The sequence below is a fragment of the Bactrocera tryoni genome, chromosome 5 (genome assembly GCF_016617805.1).
Source record: "Bactrocera tryoni isolate S06 chromosome 5, CSIRO_BtryS06_freeze2, whole genome shotgun sequence".
Lineage (NCBI taxonomy): Eukaryota > Metazoa > Arthropoda > Insecta > Diptera > Tephritidae > Bactrocera > Bactrocera tryoni.
In genome coordinates this window covers 34,044,294-34,051,004 of record NC_052503.1, presented here as the reverse complement: position 1 = coordinate 34,051,004, position 6,711 = coordinate 34,044,294, and the positions used below count along the sequence as shown (strand labels likewise).

Here is a 6,711-nt window from a genome sequence, read left to right as displayed (position 1 = left end):
CGAGATAACGAAATAAATTTTGCTTAAGCATTCCAATATCATAAATTTGTAGAAACGTGTACGTAATGGTTTTGTGACGTTCACAGTCATAATAACGTCGTTTCTTTCAAGCCACTTGACGTATCTGTGTTAATTATGTAAATAGTGCTGACAAGTGATATGTTACTATTTATTTGCTTGTTTGCAGAAATCTTAGTTTTCAAATTCTTTATTAAACAAAATAAAAGTGCAAATATATTATATATAGCCCCTTGTAACAGATAAATGTCCTTGGAGGCAAAATTGTGTTAATACAGTGGATGCGAAAGCAATTTGATATTATCATAGATAATGATTGCGAAATCGGGGGACATGGCTTATCTCTAAGGGTTGTCGGTTAGTGGAAGTCGGTAGGTGCTGTCTACAGCAAATAAAGATGCAGGGCTGAAGAGCGTGGCGGAATTGGCAGCACTAGTAGATCAACATCTGCATAGTTCATAAAGGACCTCAGGGGTGGGCGGACCGAAGTTTCAAGCTATTCAAGTAAGATCGCTTTTAAGACCGACCCCATAACCTAACTTAACCTAGATAATTCAATAACAGAAGAGTAGTTGAGAAAAATTGGCAATATTGAAAAGGTAGCATCCTAAAATCATGGTTTTGCAGATTTATAGAATATACAATAGCCTTCCGATAAATAATTAGCCTACAACATAGTGGTCTTTTAACTCATTAAACTTGGCTCAGCGATTCTCCAACTTTTCTAACAAGTCCGCAATTCGCGGTGGTCCGTAAGTTGGGCATCTGTGGCATCGGAAACAAATTATGTCAAATCTAGAGATATGGTGATTGGAGCAGCAGCCTCTAGCCTAGTTCGATTAATTTGGCGGTGGCAATGACAGAGCTTTGAGCAGCTGCGTTATCATGATGAGGGTGCGCTTTTTTCTTTGGTGTATTTTTGTGCAATTCACCCAATATTTTGGTTGATAGAGACCCCTTTGCACTTCTGCAGATAGTCAATATAAATCACGCCTTGTAAATCGAAAAACCGATAGATAGAGCAGTTTCCGCCTCTTTCCGTCAAACACTGCTGTATACCATTCCCAAAATTGCGTAAGTATTACGGCACCCATCGCCCTAAAAATTTTCTTTTATTAAATCAAACCATCTCCCTCATAAGAACATAATTCACTATATGCCTGCTGTCTCAGCTATCTTTCACATGTTTCATCGGTAGTATTTTAATGTGAGTTCGTGAACTCGTGTCAATTCATCTTCCGTGGTACTCAGTCATTTTCGGGACTTGAAAACCCGACCCGCCTTTTGGTTTAAATGCAATTTCTGACAAACTATTTGATCCATTTGAATCGACTCTTGTATAGTATAATTTTGTATAATCTTTACATGCTTAGAGTGTAAATTTTTCAGAATGTCCTTATTTCTAATGCAACGCCTTTTAATATACACTCATTTTGTTTGTCAACGTAAAGTGGATAATGCGATTCCGATTTTCGGAAGAAAAATTTTTAGCGGGTAGCTCACGAAAGGGTATGTTAATAAACAGAATTGTCGCATTTGCAGTGATGATATTCTGCTTGCCATTAGTGATCAGAAAGTCTCTGTTTTGTGTGTTCTATGAGCAGAGGGAGTTATAGATCCGTATTTCTACAAAATCGAAGCCGGTCATAATGTTGTAAACAATAGGGAGCACTGTAAAGTCATATTAAATGACTTTTTGGTGTCTGAATTGGTGGATTTTTATCTGGACAACCCTTGGTTCCAACAAAATGGCGCTACATGTTACACAACCAACGAAATAATCAATAAATTGAACGAAACTTTTGGTGAGCCTATTATTTCGCGCCGTGGGCCTGTGGCGTGACCTTCAAGAGCGTGCAATTTGACGCCTCTGGATTATTTTTGGGGTTTTGTGCGATCGTTTGTTTATGCAGATAAGCTCAAGAAGAATGACCACTAAGAGGAGAACGCGCGTAATTGGAAGTGGCACCGACTTATTGTAACCAAATGTCACCGAGATTACGGCTTCATTTTCAAGCATCAAATAGACGGTTATAATGGCGCGACAACGATCGCCATTGACGGCTATGATCTCACGGGAATTATTTTTGAAGAAATGATACCACTGGCCCATAAACCACGCCAAACTGCGAAACACATTATTTACACAACGTGAACTTTCGTAATAAAGTTGAGTGTTCAGACGAAAGTCTTTCCATTATGAAATGCCAAACAATACTGAACATGACAGCTTGACACGACTCACGCATGATCTGTCAAAAAAGGCTATTAAAAAAGTACCTCTACTTGGATCACGCGTTATGTGTTTTATTTCTTCTTAAAAACCACTTGTTTCAAAAATATTATTTAGAATAATGAGTTCTAGTTCCTGAGAAGTAGTGGCATCTTCGAGAACATTGTGATATGGAGTATTAAAGCTTTTATATTGTTATATTAATTGCTGTTAATATTATATGTTATGTACTATATATGTATGAATATTTCAAAACCTCCTTCAAATATTCTCATGCAATTATGTACAAATTTTATTGAATTTTCTTCACTCTCTTGTCTTCGCAAACTGCATTAACGAGCTGACATATTTTCATAATTATTAGCGATTAGCCGTGCGCGCTTTTCTTGTTCTCACTCCCTGCAAAGGATTAAATCTAAAAGGGGGTATTTTCAAACAAGTTGTTTCACACATTGCAGGCGACTGCGGTGGCAAGCAATGTGGCAGTGGTCATTCACTCAGTCAAAGTACACACAAATGAAATAAAATAAAGAAATTACTCTGGCATGTGACAGAGCTACTGTGCTTTGGACTCCTTAAGCTAATGCCGAGCAGCACGAAATGGAGTTATGCGCATACACACACACATCCATACATGTGGCAAGTAGGTGAAAAGTCAAAGTTTTGCGTCTGAAATTCAAATTCCACACTCGGCGAGTTGTGTATTTTCGTGCGATAATTGGCGCCGAGTATTTTTTAATGAACGCGTTTACATGCGTAGGAACGCACACACACATTCTCATGTATGAATGCATGTGTGTAAAAATAATAATTTATAGGCATATATTTTTGCATGTTGCTTTGCATTTGTATGTGGACGATTCTGCTCGCAATTGTTTTCCTTCAGCTACTTATGCGCCAGCGAGCTACCTGTGTGTAATTTCTCTTGCGAGCGAGTGAACATCTTAATCGCTTAGTAAACACTGACAACAAAAAATTATAATTGCTGCAACAGAACAGTGGCAACCACTACTCAAATGTCGGCAGCAGTGGCAGGCTGAAACGCTTTGACTGTCTGGCTGAACAGTCGCTGCTGACGAATCGTGTGCAATTCCGTTGTGAGGGGCAATTATATTGTACGTTTTTGTAGAACAACAAAATACAGGCGAGGAAACAATTGTCGGCAGATATTCGAATACTCGTACTTGCAAAAAGTGGGCTCCAATTATAAGCGTAGTCTAGTAAACGTCAAAGCAAATGCAACGCGCTTAGCGAAAAGTAAAGGGATGAATGAAAATTTACATTTTTCCAAAAGAAAAAAAAAAAAAAAACAACAACAACAAAAAAAGCAAAAAGTTTAATATAATGAAAGGAAGAAAACTGTTATTAATCTGTTCGAAGTTGCTCACCGAAAACGCAAACTTGGCAGTGGAAGTGTTTTGAAAATTTAAAACTTTGTTAGCACATAATAAGCACTTACTGACCACAACGTAAGGAGGGCAACATGAAAACTTAGGCACAAAAGTAGCGTCGGCATGTTGCAACAAGAAATTTACATTCCACTCGATACCAAGTTAGTTTCATTAATTCTAAACAAATCAGTTTGTACTTAGAAGCAGAGAAGTTTCGTGTCATATCAGCATTTGTATCTTTGGTGTTTTACATTGTTGCGAAGATGACTTTGATATTTCGTGATATGTTGACATTAAAAAAACTAAAAATTACAATTGTTGCACTTTAAACCCACATTCAAAAAAATAAATATCTGCAGCACGAATAGAAAATGTAACTGGAAATAGAAAGGGGGCAGGTTAATGATTTTTAAATTAAACAGTGGGTCTCAATGTCTTCGGAAAACTTATTTTTTATTAAGTTTGAAACATAATGAAGGACACAACAGCCGGTGTCAACAGTGGATGAAATCAATGCCTGAAAATGCGCAGAATTTCAGTACCAGTTAGCAGTGTGAAATGGATACAACCACCTTAGAAAGGTATTAAACTACAATTACCAAGATACTCCCCGAAGGGTCAGTCCCGTGAGACATCGTAACCTAAACTATTACCTGTTGAGCTTCCATACTGCTCTGGACTGGTGGCCAGAGATTGAACCTCAACGTCTCATCCAATACATAGACCATTCACTCAAGAACGTAACCTCGATTTTTAGCTAATTGTTTTCGCCGTCTAAACAACTCACTCGCAAGCGAACCTACCTGTTAGGCATTCCGACTAGGTCACACCGCAAACATCTAAATTTCTACAATAACATGCACCTAATCCTCGATCTGCGCCCCACACAAACACCTCGTTCTTTGATATAAGTGCTTCTGATGTTGAAATGCATTCAGAGACCCATACTCAGTAAGTTGGAATTCCAGGCTCAGACAAAATCTGAAGTGGGTGTCTCCTTCTATAAACTCAACGTCCCCTTTTAAAAGAATTGTTACCATATTGCCCAACGATATGTCATACCCTACATCCAAATTGTGAACAATTTCTAAAATTCGTCCTCCCGAACGCTCTGTTTTGGATCAAGAGCGACCTTCAAATCTGCCCTAGAAGAGGATCGCTCCGGACTTTATCAGAGGATTTCGGGAAAAATGTCATCTCGGTATTCCGGGCCTTCCACAAACATTTGCACAACTCACACAGAAGGAAACGTTGGAGACCCGTGAAACGTCGGAGACCCGTTTGAGAGACTAGCAGTTTTTGAAAGAAGTTGTTTATTCGGTGGAACCTCCGATATCAGACCACTGTAGAAAATAACTGACATTTCGACATATAAGTCAAAAACAAAAAAAAAAAAACATATTCGTATCCTACAAACTCGTTAAGAGTATTGCATCTTCGGTGCAGTTGAAGTTAATGTTTTTTTTATTTTTTGTTTTGTTTTTTGTTTAATATTCAATTTGATTTAGAATCTTATTTATTATTAAAATTACAATAAATTAGTTTTTTGAAAAAATCGATGATGTAGAAGAAAGATGAATTTAATTGAGAAACGAGGATCTGCTCACCCAGCAAACTATCTTCGTAAATACTGAGTGGTCATGCGAAGACCTTCCCTACACAGAAAAGAAGTGAAAGTAGAAAGAAAGACTCCTCTCGGTTATTTGGCAGTATTGATTCTATCAGATGTGGCTATATCTATAATAATACTTTTCCGTTACATTTTTTAAGCCACTCGAAAGGCTGGTCCAGTCTTCTTCTTCTTTATTGGCGTAGATTCCGCTTACGCGGTTATAGCCAAGTTCACAACAGCGCGCCAGTCGTTCTTCCTTTTCGCTGTTTGGTGCCGATTGGCCGATTCCAATGGAGTGGAGGTCTTCCTCTGCTTTCTCCGGTGGATACTTCGTCGAGATGACCTAGCCAGCATATCCACTGTCTCTTAGTTTGCTGAATTATTTCAATGTCACCGTATATCTCGTACAGTTTATGGTTCCATCGACTGCGGTACTTGTATTTGCCAATGCGAAAAGGACCATAAATCTTCCGTAGAAAATTTCTCTCGAAAACTCGAAATGACGACTCATCAGATATTGTCATCGTCCATGCCTCTGCATCATAAAGAATGACAAGGATGATGAGTGAATATGATCTTCGTTCGTCAAGAGAGGACTTTACATCTCAAATTCCTACTTAGTCGAAAGTAGCACCTGTTGACAAGAGTTATTCTCCGTTGGATTTCGAGAGTGACATTGTGGTTGCTGTTAATACTAGTTCCAAGATAGACGAAACTACATATCTACGACTTCAAAGTATGACTGGCAGCAGTGACGTGCGAACCTAGTCGCCAGTTCGACGACTGTTTATTTAATGACAGGAGATTAACTTCCTTATCCAGTCTGGAGAAAGCAGGGCTAACGGCGCGATTGTTGAGATCAATGGTGGCAATATCATCGGCGTACCCCTGAAGTTGACCACTCTTTTAAAAGATTGTAACTTCTATATTTAAGTCGCACGATAGAAAGTCGCCTTGTCTGAGAGGTAATTTCCGATTCCGTTTACACAGCCGTATTCGTTTTGCGGGGATACCAAATTCAGAGATAGCTCCTTTTCGTGCTGTACAGAGGAGATTTGAAATCATCGAATAGGTGGTGTGCGTCGATCCTCTTTTCACGGCCCTTTTCCAAGATTTAGTGCATGGTGATTATCTCATACTGATTTAATGTAGACCTTGTAAATATTAAAGTTTCAGTTTAGTTCTTTATCAATATACAAGAGTAGGAAGGAATTTGAACAAGCAGAAAAGTATGTAGTTATTTTGGAAGGTTTTCCTTTTCGTAATATCAATAAACTCATCTTATATCATATAGATAGGTTAGGTTTGAGTTTGCTATATTTAAAAAGCCTATCCTATTTTTATAGTGACTTAATCTGAATGGTTTCTTTGAAGGTTGCACCATTTCGTTAGAAAATAAGCTATGCTAAACTTGGTGAAAATCTCTCCTCAAATGAAAAATGTGTCCATACAAGCAC

At 38.3% G+C, this 6,711-nt stretch overlaps 1 protein-coding gene across 1 annotated transcript in view; it reads left to right on the top strand.

The window, feature by feature from the left end:
- Positions 1-6,711, top strand: part of LOC120778944 (homeobox protein araucan-like) — a 133,440-nt gene that overhangs the window by 101,890 nt on the left and 24,839 nt on the right. The gene's annotated exons all lie outside the window — the stretch shown is intronic.